The sequence below is a fragment of the Elaeis guineensis genome, chromosome 5 (assembly GCF_000442705.2).
Source record: "Elaeis guineensis isolate ETL-2024a chromosome 5, EG11, whole genome shotgun sequence".
Classification (NCBI taxonomy): Eukaryota; Viridiplantae; Streptophyta; class Magnoliopsida; order Arecales; family Arecaceae; genus Elaeis; species Elaeis guineensis.
This window is the reverse complement of record NC_025997.2, coordinates 125,298,686-125,314,978: the sequence shown is the minus strand read 5'-3', so window position 1 is coordinate 125,314,978 and position 16,293 is coordinate 125,298,686. Positions and strand designations below refer to the sequence as shown.

At 37.6% G+C, this 16,293-nt stretch overlaps 1 non-coding gene across 1 annotated transcript; it reads left to right on the top strand.

Moving 5' to 3' along the window:
- Positions 1 to 15,368: 15,368 nt before the first annotated feature.
- LOC140858229 (small nucleolar RNA R71) lies at positions 15,369 to 15,475 on the top strand. Its single transcript, XR_012141798.1, has one exon. It is a non-coding gene; the product is annotated as a small nucleolar RNA R71 (small nucleolar RNA).
- The last annotated feature ends 818 nt before the right edge of the window (positions 15,476 to 16,293 follow it).

Sequence of the window (16,293 nt, the reverse complement as noted above, 5' to 3'; positions counted from 1 at the left end):
GAGAAGAGCCCTGCATTTATAAGTGACTAATAGTTCAGTAGTAGTATTTCTTGTATTGTATGTGGATGACATTCTCTTAATCAAAAATAATACCCCTGCATTACAGGGAATAAAGATTTGGCTATCATCACAGTTCTCCATGAAGGATCTGGGAGAAACTTCCTACATCCTAGGGATGACGATCTATAGGGATAGATCCAAAAGGTTGCTTGGCTTATCCCAGTCTACGTACATTGATACTATGCTGAAAAGGTTCAGCATGGAGAATTCCAAGAAAGGCTATCTACCGATAGGCCATGGAATTTTTCTCTCGAAAAGAGATTGTCCGACAACACCTCAAGAGAGAGAGCGTATGGGTAGGATTCCATATGCTTCAGCAGTGGGATCTATCATGTACGTCATGACATGTACACGACCACATGTGGCATACTCACTAGATGTAGTGAGTAGATACCAATCTGATCCAGGGGAGAATCACTGGAAAGTTGTTAAAACCATCTTGAAGTATTTAAGAAATACTAAGGACCAGTGGCTTGTATATGGTGAATTGAACTTGAGACTTATAGAGTTTACAGACTCTAGTTTTCAATCTGATCGTGATGACAGCAAGAGTGTGTCAGGATTTATTTTTACCCTTAATGGTGGGGCTGTCTGCTGGAAGAGTTCCAAGCAGCAAACTGTGGCTGATTCAGTATGCGAGGTGAAATATATTGCTGCATCAAATACTGCAAAAGAAGCGGTGTGGCTGAAGAAATTCATCACCGAGCTCGGAGTAGCACCCTCCCTTGTTGGTCCAGTTTTGCTCTACTGTGACAGCTCTGGAGCCATTGCTCAGGCGAAGGAACCGAAGGCACACCAGCGGACGAAGCATATTCTGCGCCGCTACCATCTCATCCGAGAGATCGTGGATCGAGGTGACGTCGACCTTCAGAAGATCGACGAAAACAAGGCCAAAATAGATCTAATTGCAAGTCTTCCACCACTTAAATTTGTGAAAGAAATACGTTCATTTTTAGGTCATGCTGGATTCTATAGAAGGTTTATTGCCAACTTTAGCAAAGTAGCACGTCCACCGACTAATCTTTTGGCAAAGGATACCAAATTTGAATTTACTCATGAGTGCTTGGAATCTTTTGAATTTCTAAAAAAAGCACTTGTATCAGCTCCAATCATTCATCCTCCTGTCTGGTCTGAACCATTTGAATTAATGTGTGATGCGTCCGATCATGTTGTGGGCGCAATCTTAGGTCAACGGATAAATAAGCTGTCTAGAGTGATATATTATGCAAGTAAAACCTTAAATGATGCGCGGCTTAACTACACCACAACTGAGAAGGAGTTCCTTGCCGTTGTCGTTGCTTTAGAGAAATTTAGATCTTATTTGGTTGGGACCCACACCATTGTTTACACCGATCACTCAGCCATTAGACATCTCCTAGCAAAGAAGGATGCCAAGGCACGCTTAATCAGATGGATTTTGCTCCTTCAAGAATTTGACCTAGAAATTAGGGACAAGAAAGGCACTGAGAACGTTGTAGCAGATCATTTATCCCGAATTTCAGTCGCACCATCTAGTGAACCACCCATCAATGAATCTTTCCCAGATGAGCAACTCATGTCTGTGTCTACTGAACCTTGGTTTGCTGATATTGTAAATTATTTAGCCATAGGTAAGATACCTTCTCATTGGACTAAGCAGGATAAATATAAATTTTTTGCCTAAGTGAAGTATTTCATTTGGGATGATCCTTATCTTTTTAAACAATGTCCTGATCAAATTATTAGAAGGTGTATCCCAGATAACGAAGTCATGAATATTTTATCTTTTTGTCATGATCAAGCATGTGGGGGTCACTTCGCGTCTAAGAAAACTGCTGCTAAGGTTCTCCAATGTGGTTTTTATTGGCCCAATTTGTTTAAGGATGCTCATGAATATTGTAAAAATTATGCTCAATGTCAGAAAATGGGTCGAATCACCAAGCGACATATGATGCCACTCAACCCAATCTTGGTAGTTGAAGTTTTTGATGTTTGGGGGATCGATTTCATGGGACGATTTTCAAATTCCTTTGGAAATGAATATATTCTAGTAGCAGTTGATTATGTTTCAAAATGGATAGAAACAATTGCATGTAGAACACCCGATAGCAAAATGGTCATTAAGTTTCTTAAAGAAAATATTCTCTCCCGTTTCGGTATTCCTAGGGCAATCATTAGTGATCGGGGAACCTATTTTTGTAACCGACCTTTTGCAACATTGATGAAAAAGTATAATGTCACCCACAAATTGGCCACACCATATCATCCTCAAACTAGTGGGCAAGTTGAAGTATCAAACCGACAAAACAAACAGATCCTGGAAAAAACTGTTAGTGCCAATAGAAAAGATTGGTCTTTGAAACTAATTGATGCACTTTGGGCATACCGAACCGCTTTCAAGACCAATCTAGGAATGTCTCCTTATAGGATTGTGTTTGGTAAACCATGTCACTTGCCTATTGAGATAGAACACAAAGCCATGTGGGCCATCAAATAACTAAATACAAATTTGAACGACGCTGAAAACCATAGGAAGCTTCAGTTGAATGAATTAGAAGAACTTAGAAATGAAGCCTATGAAAATGCAAGGATATACAAGGAACGAACCAAAGCATTTCATGATCAATTAATTATGAGAAAAACTTTCAATATCGGACAAAAGGTGCTCTTATATAACTCTAGATTACATCTGTTTCCAGGAAAGCTTAGGTCTAGATGGACAGGACCATTTTTAGTAAAAGAAGTCTTTTCACACGGAGCTGTTGAGATAGAAAACCCAAGTAATGGTGTTATCTTTAAAGTTTATGGTCAACGATTAAAACCATTCTTGGAATTACCTGTCGAGACTTTTGAAGATGCCATGGTTCTTTATGAACCAACTTATTCTGATTAAATTGCTTCGAGGTTTGGTCTGGCTGAAGACATAAAACTTAACGCTTCTGGGAGGCAACCCAGCTTATTTAATTTCTAATGCTTTCTTTGTTTTCAGTTTGTTTAGGACAAATAAATTAGATAAACTCCATTGGGGACAATGTCGGTCAAGTTGGGGGGAGAGCTTGAACAAAATTAGGTGTTATCATTTCCTTTTCCTTTCAATATGAGTTATTTCTTGCATTTAATATATTAAAAAAAAAATGAAATAAATTAATCGAGAAAAGAAATAAGAGTAAGTTAGAAAGTATTTGCTAATAAATGTAGTGAGTCACGGAGAAGATTAGCTGGTTAGACTCTTGGTGGCCTAGATCATTTAAAGACTATTAGCACTTCCAATTGCACATGCACACTAACAAGGTAAAGTAGGTGTTAATTGTAAGGCCAATTAAAGATTTGAGTATTATTTAAATTAGATAATTTTTTCTACACCCCAATTGAAGAAATTTGAATTTAAGGAAAGAGCTACCTGCCTGAAATAAAATGTAAAACACAGAGTAAATGTGGATTGCCCTAAGCCTAGTAACCGGACCTCTTCACTTAAGTCAAGTGTTGAGATTCGCGTCAAACGATGGTGAGAAGATCAGGATGCTCAGCAAAAAAAAAAAAAAAAAAATAGTGTGAAAGCTACCTTAGTTCTTTGTTTAATCTGGGGTGTATAGAAAATTAATCGAACTAAGTTATGAAAAATGATACAATTGGCCTGTACAAGTTAATACTGAAATACTAAGTTAGTCATCACTCACACAAGTGCTATAAAATTTTAAGTGTACTCTAAGAAAGCTACTAAATAGACTGACTACCGATTCTAATTCGAAGCTCATTACTTAGTAATACTAGAAAACTTGTTGAATTTCGATCTTAAATTAATTTGCAAAGGAAGGATCTTTTTGAAATATGATCTTATTTTGGTACATTACTAAGGGACTAGCAATGATTAAGTTGGGGGGTGTGATTTATGTCACAAATTGACATAAAAAGTATCAATTAATATCTAAATTATCTAACTTTATTAAGAAATTGATACTTGTTATTATATTTTGCAGAAAAAGAGGTCATCAATAGAAAGAACAAGGAAAGAGGATTCCAATGGCCTAAATTTTACGCAAAACGGAGTCAAATTGACCCAGGAATTGAAGAATGAAGAAAGAAGACTCAATTGAGTCAAACTCGAGTCAAATCAGGTCAAAATTGATCAAAAATCAACTGATTTGGTGATCTGATTAGCCGCCTGGTCCACAGCAATAGGCGCCTGGACCATGGACCCATCGGCGTACCATAAACCAGTCAATCAGCGAGTCTCGGCTCACCGCAATGCATCGCGAGCCCGATCCACGCGCGCGGTCCAGGGCTCATGAGGAGAGAGAAGAAGGTCCGAAGGGCAACCTGATAACTTCACATCACTCGATGGTCCGATCTTCTCTGATCAAGATCCAACGCTCCATATTTTTATGCCATCGGATGGCCACCATCGCAGCCGGTCAAGATCCAACCGTAATCAAGGCAATTGCAAGAATCAATAAACACTAGGACAACACGGGATCCTTCTGCAGCGCGATCCAACGGACGAAATCTTCCAGCACCTTGATCGGACGGTCCGCGATGCATCCGACCTGATTCCATCTCTGCAGTGCGATCCAACGGCAGCACTTCACCCAGATCGTGATCCGACGGCCCAGAATCGCTTCCGGCTTGATTTATTAGATGAATTGGATCCTTTAGATGAAGATCGGACGGCTGAAATAATTTCTAGGGTTTTTTGATGGATTTAAGTACTTTTTGAGCGAGATTTGAGCCCCTAAACCTCCCTAACAGCCCTCTAAAACCTCTTAGTCCCACATCTAAAATTTTGAAAATCTTATAACCCCTAAATGCCTATAAAAAGCCCCCAAAGGCCCTTGTTTTAATGATTCTTTCCTTCCGATCAAGCTTGTAACCCTAGATAGTGGGGTTTTTAGCTTTCTTCTCAAGTCTCGAGCTTTGAAGTTTTTGTAATAATTTTTTTTATATAAAATCTTATTTTTATGTAATTTTATCTCTTTACATTATGCAATTTATTTTTCTTGCAGTTAGGATAGTTTAATTTATGCAATTTAATTTTATGCAATTAGGTTAGTTTAAATTATGCAGTTTAAATTTATGCAATTAGGATAGTTTAATTTATGAAATTAGGATAGTTTATTTTTCTGTATTTAAATTTTGCAAGTAGATTTAGATCATGTCTAGCTAAGCATCCCTTCTAGGGTTTGCGATGAAGCTAGATCATGAGTAGGGATTTTACATAGGGTTCTTTCTTTTTCTTAGGGTTTCTTTTTCTTCCTCTTTTATCAAGAATTTTTGATGAACTACAGTTGGGTCAGAGTCCCTTCATAGTTCATACTTGATTCAGTGCATAGGAGGAGAAAACCCTAAAGGATCCTAGTTACTACTCCCCTATAAAGAATCTTGATGGGTTATCGTTGGGCCTTAGTCCCTTCATAATCTATGCTTGGAAAAGACAAGAGGAGTAGTCGTTAGGATCAATAAGAAAAATTCTAGGTAGAATTTTCTAATCTAGATCTAGTGGATTCAAAAACCCTAGATCCTTAGTCTTATTGTCTTTAGCAAACAACTTTCAATTTTCGATTTTCGTTAAAGCTCGCTTGAGCATAGATTTGAAAATCATTTTTAAACCAAGTCTCTGTGGGATCGATCCGTACTCGCTGGTCGTGCTACATTGCACACCGTGCGCTTGCGGTAAATTTAAGACATATCAAGTTTTTGTATGTGATTTATGTCACAAATTGACATAAAAAGTATCAATTAATATCTAAATTATCTAACTTTATTAGGAAATTGATATTTGTTATTATATTTTGCAGAAGAAGAGGTCATCAATAGAAAGAACAAGGAAAGATGATTCCAACGGCCTAAATTTTACGCAAAACGGAGTTAAATTGACCCAAGAATTGAAGAATGAAGAAAGAAGACTCAATTGGGTCAAACCCAAGTCAAATCAGATCAAAATTGATCAAAAATCAACTGATTTGGTGATCTGGTTAGCCGCCTGGTTCACAGCAACAGGCGCCTGGACCATGGACCCATCGACGTACCATAAACCAACCAATCAGCGCAACGCATCGCGAGCCCGATCCACGCGCGCGGTCCATGGCTCATGAGGAGAGAGAAGGTCCGAAGGGCAACCTGGTAACTTCACATCACTCGATGGTCCGATCTTCTCTGATCAAGATCCAACGCTCCATATTTTTGCACCATCGGACGGCCACCATCGCAGTCGGTCAAGATCCAACCGTAATCAAGGCAATTGCAAGAATCAATAAACACTAGGACAACACGGGATCCTTCTGCAGCACGATCCAACGGACGAAATCTTCCAGCACCTTGATCGGACGGTCCGTGATGCATCCGACCTGATCCCATCTCTGCAATACGATCCAACGGCAGCGCTTCACCCAGATCGTGATCCGACGGCCCAGAATCGCTTCCGGCTTGATTTATTAGATGAATTGGGTCCTTTAGATGAAGATTGGACGGCTGAAATAATTTCTAGGGTTTCTTGATGGATTTAAGTACTTTTTGAGCGAGATTTGAGCCCCTAAACCTCCCTAACAGCCCTCTAAAATCTCTTAGTCCCACATCTAAAGTTTTGAAAACCTGATAACCCCCAAATGCCTATAAAAAGCCCCCAAAGGCCCTTGTTTTAATGATTCTTTCCTTCCGATCAAGCTTGTAACCCTAGATAGTGGGATTTTTAGCTTTCTTCTCAAGCCTCGAGCTTTGAAATTTTTATAATAATTTTTTTATATATATAAAATTTTATTTTTATGCAATTTTATCTCTTTACACTATGCAATTTATTTTTCTTGCAATTAGGATAGTTTAATTTATGCAATTTAATTTTATGCAATTAGGTTAGTTTAAATTATGCAGTTTAAATTTATGCAATTAGGATAGTTTAATTTATAAAATTAGAGTAGTTTATTTTTTTGTATTTAAATTTTGCAAGTAGATTTAGATCATGTCTAGCTAAGCATCCCTTCTAGGGTTTGCGATGAAGCTAGATCATGAGTAGGGGTTTTACATAGGGGTCTTTCTTTTTCTTAGGGTTTCTTTTTCTTCCTCTTTTGCCAAGAATTTTTGATGAACTACAGTTGGGTCAGAGTCCCTTCATAGTTCATGCTTGATTCAGTGCATAGGAGGAGAAAACCTTAAGGGATCCTAGTTACTACTCCCTTGTAAAGAATCTTGATGGGTTATCGTTCGGCCTTAGTCCCTTCATAATCTATGCTTGGAAAAGACAAGAGGAGTAGTCGTTAGGATCAATAAAAAAAATTCTAGGTAGAATTCCCTAATCTAGATCTAGTGGATTCAAAAACCCTAGATCCTTAGTCTTATTGTCTTTAGCAAACAACTTTCGATTTTCAATTTTCGTTAAAGCTCGCTTGAGCATAGATTTGAAAATTATTTTTAAATCAAGTCTCTGTGGGATCGACCCATACTCGCTGGTCGTGCTACTCTGCACACTGTGCGCTTGCGATTTTATTTATAAATTTTAAGATTTGCACATCAAGTTTTTGGTTATCCCCGGCAACGGCGCCAAAAACTTGATATGTCTTAAATTTACCGCAAGCGCACGGTATGCAATGTAGCACGACCAGCGAGTACGGGTCGATCCCACAGAGACTTGGTTTAAAAATGATTTTCAAATCTATGCTCAAGCGAGCTTTAACGAAAATCAAAAATCGAAAGTTGTTTGCTAAAGACAATAAGATTAAGGATCTAGGGTTTTTGAATCCACTAGATCTAGATTAGAAAATTCTATCTAGAATTTTTCTTATTGATCCTAACGACTACTCCTCTTGTCTTTTCCAAGCATAGATTATGAAGGGACTAAGGCCCAACGATAACCCATCAAGATTCTTTACAGGGGAGTAGTAACTAGGATCCCTTAGGGTTTTCTCCTCCTATACACTGAATCAAGCATGAACTATGAAGGGACTCTAACCCAACTGTAGTTCATCAAAAATTCTTGGCAAAAGAGGAAGAAAAAGAAATCCTAAGAAAAAGAAAGAACCCTATGTAAAACCCCTACTCATGATCTAGCTTCATCGCAAACCCTAGAAGGGTTGCTTAGCTAGACATGATCTAAATCTACTTGCAAAATTTAAATACAGAAAAATAAACTACCCTAATTTCATAAATAAAACTATCCTAATTGCATAAATTTAAACTGCATAATTTAAAACTATCCTAATTGCATAAAATTAAATTGCATAAATTAAACTATCCTAATTGCAAGAAAAATAAATTGCATAATGTAAAGAGATAAAATTGTATAAAAATAAGATTTTATATAAAAAAAAATTATTACAAAAATTTCAAAGCTCGAGGCTTGAGAAGAAAGCTAAAAACCCCACTATCTAGGGTTACAAGCTTGATCGGAAGGAAAGAATCATTAAAACAAGGGCCTTTGGGGGCTTTTTATAGGCATTTGGGGGTTATCAAGTTTTCAAAACTTTAGATGTGGGACTAAGAGGTTTTAGAGGGCTGTTAGGGGGGTTTAGGGGCTCAAATCTTACTCAAAAAGTACTTAAATCCATCAAGAAATCCTAAAAATTATTTCAGCCATCCGATCTTCATCTAAAGGACCCAATTCATCTAATAAATCAAGCCGGAAGCGATTCTGGGCCGTCGGATCACGATCTGGGTGAAGCGCTGCCGTTGGATCGCGCTGCAAAGATGGGATCAGGTCGGATGCATCGCGGACCGTCCGATCAAGGCGCTGGAAGATTTCATCCGTTGGATCACGCTGCAGAAGGATCCCGTGTTGTCCTAGTGTTTATTGATTTTTGCAATTGCTTTGATTACGGTTGGATCTTGACCGGCTGCGATGGTGGCCGTCCGATGGCGCAAAAATGTGGAGCGTTGGATCTTGATCAGAGAAGATCGGACCATCGAGTGATGTGAAGTTACCAGGTTGCCCTTCGGATCTTCTTCTCTCTCCTCATGAGCCCTGGACCGCGCGCGTGGATCGGGCTCGCGATGCGTTGCGGTGAGCCGAGACTCGCTGATTGGCTGGTTTATGGTGCGCCGATGGGTCCATGGTCCAGGCGCCTGTCGCTGTGGACCAGGCGGCTAACCAGATCACCAAATCAGTTGATTTTTGATCAATTTTGACCTGATTTGACTCGGGTTTGACCCAATTGAGTCTTCTATCTTCATTCTTCAATTTCTGGGTCAATTTAACTCCGTTTTACGTAAAATTTAGGCCGTTGGAATTCTCTTTCCTTGTTCTTTCTATTGATGACCTCTTTTTCTACAAAATATAATAACAGGTATCAATTTTTTAATAAAGTTAGATAATTTAGATATTAATTGATACTTTTTATGTCAATTTGTGACATAAATCACACCCCCCAACTTAATCATTGCTAGTCCCTTAGCAATGTACCAAAATAAGATCATATTCCAAAGAGATCCTTCTTTTGCAAATTAATTTAAGATCGAAATTCAAGAAATTTTCTAGTATTACTAAGTAATGAGCTTCGAATTAGAATCGGTAGTCAGTCTACTTAGTAGCTTTCTTAGAGTACACTTAAAGTTTTATAGCACTTGTGTGAGTGATAACTAACTTAGTATTTCAGTATTAACTTGTACAGGCCAATTGTATCATTTTTCATAACTTAGTTCAATTAATTTTCTATACACCCCAGATTAAACAAAGAACTAAGGTAGCTTTCACACTATTTTTTTTTTCTAAGAAATTTTCTAGTATTACTAAGTAATGAGCTTCGAATTAGAATCGGTAGTCAGTCTACTTAGTAGCTTTCTTAGAGTACACTTAAAGTTTTATAGCACTTGTGTGAGTGATAACTAACTTAGTATTTCAGTATTAACTTGTACAGGTCAATTGTATCATTTTTCATAACTTAGTTCGACTAATTTTCTATACACCCCAGATTAAACAACGAACTAAGGTAGCTTTCACACTGTTTTTTTTTTTTTTGCTAAGCATCCTGGCCTTCCCACCACCGTTTGACGCGAATCTCAATACTTGACTTAGGTGAAGAGACCCGGTTACTAGGCTTAGGGCAATCCACATTTACTCTGTGTTTTGCATTTTATTTCAGGCAGGTAGCTCTTTCCTTAAATTTAAATTTCTTCAATTGGGATGTAGAAAAAATTATCTAATTTAAATAATACTCAAATCCTTAATTGGCCTTACAATTAACACCTACTTTACCTTGTTAGTGTGCATGTGCAATTGGAAGTGCTAATAGTCTTTAAATGACCTAGGCCACCAAGAGTCTAACCAGCTAATCTTCTCCGTGACTCACTACATTTATTAGCAAATACTTTCTAACTTACTCTTATTTCTTTTCTAGATTAATTTATTTTAATTTTTTTTAATATATTAAATGCAAAAAATAACTCATAGTGGAAGGAAAAAGAAATGATAACACCTGATTTTGTTCAAGCTCTCCCCCCAACTTGACCGACATTGTCTCCAATGGAGTTTATCTAATTTATTTGTCCTAAGCAAACTGAAAACAAAGAAAGCATTAGAAATTAAATAAGCTGGGTTGCCTCCCAGAAGCGCTAAGTTTTATGTCTTCAGCCAGACCAAACCTCGAAGCAATTTAATCAGAATAAGTTGGTTCATAAAGAACCATGGCATCTTCAACAGTCTCGACAGGTAATTCCAAGAATGGTTTTAATCGTTGACCATTAACTTGAAAGATAACACCATTACTTGGGTTTTCTATCTCAACAGCTCCGTGTGAAAAGACTTTCTTTACTAAAAATGGTCCTGTCTATCTAGACCTAAGCTTTTCTGGAAACAGATGTAATCTAGAGTTATATAAGAGCACCTTTTGTCCGATATTGAAAGTTTTTCTCATAATTGATTGATCATGAAATGCTTTGGTTCGTTCCTTGTATATCCTTGCATTTTCATAGGCTTCATTTCTAAGTTCTTCTAATTCATTCAACTGAAGCTTCCTATGGTTTCCAACGTCGTTCAAATTTGTATTTAGTTGTTTGATGGCCCACATGGCTTTGTGTTCTATCTCAATAGGCAAGTGACATGGTTTACCAAACACAATCCTATAAGGAGATATTCCTAGATTGGTCTTGAAAGCGGTTCGGTATGTCCAAAGTGCATCAATTAATTTCAAAGATCAATCCTTTCTATTAGCACTAACAGTTTTTTTCAGGATCTGTTTGATTTGTCGGTTTGACACTTCAACTTGCCCACTAGTTTGAGGATGATATGGTGTGGCCAATTTGTGGGTGACATTATACTTTTTCATCAATGTTGCAAAAGATCGGTTACAAAAATGGATTCTCCGATCACTAATGATTGCCCTAGGAATACCGAAACGGGAGAGAATATTTTCTTTAAGAAACTTAATGACCATTTTGCTATTGGGTGTTTTACATGCAATTGCTTCTACCCATTTTGAAACATAATCAACTGCTACTAGAACATATTCATTTTCAAAGAAATTTGGAAATCGTCCCATGAAATCGATCTCCCAAACATCAAAAACTTCAACTATCAAGATTGGGTTGAGTGGCATCATGTGTCGCTTGGTGATTCGACCCATTTTCTGACATTGAGTATAACTTTTACAATATTCATGAGCATCCTTAAACAAATTGGGCCAATAAAAACCACATTGGAGAACCTTAGCAGCAGTTTTCTTAGACGCGAAGTGACCCCCACATGCTTGATCATGACAAAAAGATAAAATATTCATGACTTCGTTATCTGGGATACACCTTCTAATAATTTGATCAGGATATTATTTAAAAAGATAAGGATCATCCCAAATGAAATACTTCACTTGGGTAAAGAATTTATATTTATCCTGCTTAGTCCAATGAGAAGGTATCTTACCTATGGCTAAATAATTTATAATATCAGCAAACCAAGGTTCAGTAGACACAGACATGAGTTGCTCATCTGGGAAAGATTCATTGATGAGTGGTTCACTAGATGGTGCGACTGAAATTCGAGACAAATGATCTGCTACGACGTTCTCAGTGCCTTTCTTGTCCCTAATTTCTAGGTCAAATTCTTGAAGGAGCAAAATTCATCTGATTAAGCGTGCCTTGGCATCCTTCTTTGCTAGGAGATGTCTAATGACTGAGTTATCGATGTAAACAATGGTGTGGGTTCCAACCAAATAAGATCTAAATTTCTCTAAAGCAAAGACAACGGCAAGGAACTCCTTCTCAGTTGTGGTGTAGTTAAGCTGCGCATCATTTAAGGTTTTACTTGCATAATATATCACTCTAGGCAGCTTATTTATCCGTTGACCTAAGATTGCGCCCACAACATGATCGAACGCATCACACATTAATTCAAATAGTTCAGACCAGACAGGAGGATGAATGATTGGAGCTGATACAAGTGCTTTTTTTAGAAATTCAAAAGATTTCAAGCACTCATGAGTAAATTCAAATTTGGTATCCTTTGTCAAAAGATTAGTCAGTGGACGTGCTACTTTGCTAAAGTTGGCAATAAATCTTCTATAGAATCTAGCATGACCTAAAAATGAACGTATTTCTTTCACAGATTTAGGTGGTGAAAGACTTGCAATTAGATCTATTTTGGCCTTGTCCACTTCAATCCCCTTTTTAGAAATGACATGACCAAGAACTATTCCCTGTTTGACCATAAACTGACATTTTTTTTTGTTGAGAACTAAGTGCTTCTCCTTACATCATTCTAGAACTAATTGCAGGTGATTCAGACACTCGGAGAAGGTTAGGCCAAAAATAAAAAAGTCATCCATAAAAATTTTTAAAAATCGTTCTATCATATCTGAAAACATGCTGATCATGCATCTCTGGAAGGTTGCCGGTGCATTACATAGTCCAAAGGGCATTCGTCTATAGGCAAAAGTACCAAATGGACAGGTGAATGTAGTCTTTTCTTGATCTTCAGCGGCTATGGGGATCTGGTTGTAACCGGAGTATCCATCAAGAAAATAGTAAAACTCTTGTCCGGCTAGTCTTTCCAACATTTGATCAATAAATGACAAAGAAAAGTGATCTTTCCTTGTCGCAGCATTCAACTTTCTATAGTCTATACAGACCCTCCATCCCGTTTGGGTCCTAGTTGGGATAAGTTCGTTTGCATCATTTTGGACCACTGTTACCCCAGATTTCTTGGGGACTACTTGAACTAGGCTTACCCAAGAGCTATCAGAAATAGGATAAATTATTCCACTATCTAGGAGTTTCAGAATCTCCTTTTTAACTACATCCTTCATAGCTGGATTAAGCCTTCTTTGGGCTTCTCTTGTTGGTTTAGCCTCTTCCTCTAAGTATATTCTATGTTGAACTATAGAAGGGCTTATTCCTTTGATATCTGCTATGGTCCAACCTATTGCTTCTTGATTTATTTTTAGAACTGACACTAACTCCTCCTCTTGCTTGGGATCTGGTCTGATGCAATAATTACAGGCAAAGTTTCTTTGGGTCCTAGATATGCATACTTGAGATGTTCTGGGAGGGGTTTCAGTTCTAAAATGGGTGCTTCCTCTATCGATGGTTTAGGTGATGATTTCACCATCTCAATGATTGGTTCAGTAGGAAGTGTCGATTCCTGATTAATCTGATTTTTTTTAAGTATTTCATTGACATCCTCAGACTCATGGATTAACCAGAGGTTAGACTCTAGGTCGACTTCATCATCACTAATGTCAATAGATTCATAAATACCATCTTGGACTACATTGACATCAGCATGAGAAGAGGATTCCTGTTCTAAGTTAAAAACATTAAGCTCAATGGTCATATTCCCAAAGGATAACTTCATTAGACCATTTCGACAATTGATTTCAGCATTGGCCGTAGCTAAGAATGATCTTCCTAAAATGACAGGTATATATCCTTTAGGATTCGCAACTGGCTCAGTCTCTAAAACAATAAAATCTACAGGGAAAATGAAATTTTCAACCTTTATCAGAACATCCTCGACCATTCCCTTAGGGATCCTGAGAGATCTATCGGCTAACTGTAATGTGATCCCAGTAGGTTGAAATTTTTCTAATCCTAGTTGCTCATACACCGAATATGGAAGGATATTCACACTAGCTCCTAGATCTAGCAAGGCCTTTTTTATATTGGTTTCTCCAATAACACAAGAAATTGTTGGAGCTCCAGGGTCCTTATATTTAATTGGCACATGGCTAGATAGGTATGAACTGACAATTGCAGCCAAAAATGCCTTCTTTGGTACATTAGTGGTCCTTTTCCTAGTGCAAAGATCTTTTAAAAATTTGGCATAAGTTGGAACCTGATGGATTATATCTAAAAGAGGAATATTAACTTGGACTTATTTAAATACCTCTAAAATTTTGTCTAAATATTCAGATTTATTAGATTTCAGTCTGTTTGGAAAAGGAGCTCTAGGACTTTTAAGTACTGGACTAGGTGAATTTTCAGTTTCTGATGCTTGAGGTTGAAAGGTAGTAGTTTTAGAAGGTGACTCGGCAGATGAGTCCTCTATATCATCAAGTGCAACTACCTTATTGTCTATTTATTTTTTCGATCTTAAGGTATGAATGGCATTTACACCATTAACTTGGTTTCCTTGTTGGGGTCGTGGACCATTTTGGTTCCTAGGATTTGGCTCAGGTTGGCTAGGTAACCTACCATGTTCTCGTTCACTAATGGTCGAAGCCAGCTGACTTACTTGCATTTTCAGACGGGCTATAGCTTGGGTGTTATTATTTATGAGTTGACCCATGGTTTGCATAAAGCTGGTATGTGTCTTCGTCATGACTTCTAGGCTTTTCTCTAAAGAGATAATTTTCTTATCATTATCATGGAAGCTTGGCGGGTTGTTCATCACTGGGTTGGACCTTAGATTTTGCTGATTGAAATTTGGATTGCCTACATTAGGATTCTGGGACCATGAGAAATTCGGGTGATTCCTCCAACCTGGGTTATATGTGGGTGCATAAGGATTGTTCAATGGTCCTTGATAGGTGGCATTCACCTGTGCACACTCATTCGAGTAGGAATATTTTTCTAAGACATGGTCTGGTGCATTGCACCCTTTACACATGGGTGCAGATATTTGATTTACATTGGCTGGTCTCTGTAATTCTAAGGCTTCCAATCTACGTGTTAAGGTTGCAATCTTGGCCTCTGATGCTAGGGTTGGTTGAATTTGATGCATTCCTCTTCTTGAAGGTGTAGCTTTATCAGGTTCCCTAGTTGTTTCCCACTGTAAATTTTTCTCGGCTAGGTTTTCTAAGAATTGCCAAGCTTCAGTAGTTTCTTTGTCCATAAATTGGCCTTGGCACATGGACTTTAGCATGGTTCTTGAGTTTGAATCTAACCCCTCATAGATGATCTGGCATAGTCTCCAAGTTTCTATTCCATGGTGAGGGCATTGGGTCAAAAGATTCTTGAAACGATCAAAGTACTTCCAAAATGATTCACCAGCTAGTTGGTAAAATTGATTTATTTCATTCCTAATCCTAGCTGTTTTATGATGGGGGAAATACTTTTTAAAAATATTCTCACAAAGCCCTCCCAGGTAGTGACAGAATGGTTTGACAGACTATAAAGCCACTTCTTAGCATTATCCTTAAGGGCAAAGTTGATTAATCTAAGTTTGACCTCATCCTCTGTTAATTGCAGTTTCATGGTTGCACATACCTCCTCAAATTCTCTAATAAATATATAAGCATCCTCTAATCCTGTGAATTTTGGAAGCATATTTATGATTTGAGGTTTGATTTCAAAATTGTTAGCTGTGGGTTGTGGCACCCCAACTTAATCATTGCTAGTCCCTTAGCAATGTACCAAAATTCCAAAAAGATCCTTCCTTTGCAAATTAATTTAAGATCGAAATTCAAGAAGTTTTCTAGTATTACTAAGTAATGAGCTTCGAATTAGAATCGGTAGTCAGTCTACTTAGTAGCTTTCTTAGAGTACACTTAAAGTTTTATAGTACTTGTGTGAGTGATAACTAACTTAGTATTTCAGTATTAACTTGTACAAGCCAATTGTATCATTTTTCATAACTTAGTTCGATTAATTTTCTATACACCCCAGATTAAACAAAGAACTAAGGTAGCTTTCACACTATTTTTTTTTTTTTTTTTGCTGAGCATCCTGGCCTTCCCACCATCGTTTGACGCGAATCTCAACACTTGACTTAGGTGAAGAGACCCGGTTACTAGGCTTAGGGCAATCCACATTTACTCTGTGTTTTGCATTTTATTTCAGGCAGGTAGCTCTTTCCTTAAATTCAATTTTTTTTAATTGGGGTGTAGAGAAAATTATCTAATTTAA